We start from the raw sequence: 234 nt of genomic DNA, 5'->3' as shown, positions 1-234 counted from the left end.
CACCTCTCTCCCTCAGCCCTACATCTATCCCCATCCCTCTCTCTCCCCATCCCACAGGCCAAAGGGCCGTCATGGTGTACATCCACGGCGGTGCCTTCGTGGCCGGGTCCCTGCAGAAGGTCGACGGGGTGCACGCGCTGGTCGGAAGGGGCGATGATGCAATACCGTTTAGACGTGCTCGGTGAGGGTGAATGTGGGCGTGTCTTTTCATATTTCGTTTTGTAATGCTTTGTT

This window comes from Penaeus monodon, chromosome 29 (genome assembly GCF_015228065.2).
Source record: "Penaeus monodon isolate SGIC_2016 chromosome 29, NSTDA_Pmon_1, whole genome shotgun sequence".
Lineage (NCBI taxonomy): Eukaryota > Metazoa > Arthropoda > Malacostraca > Decapoda > Penaeidae > Penaeus > Penaeus monodon.
Note: the sequence above shows the minus strand (reverse complement) of the source record.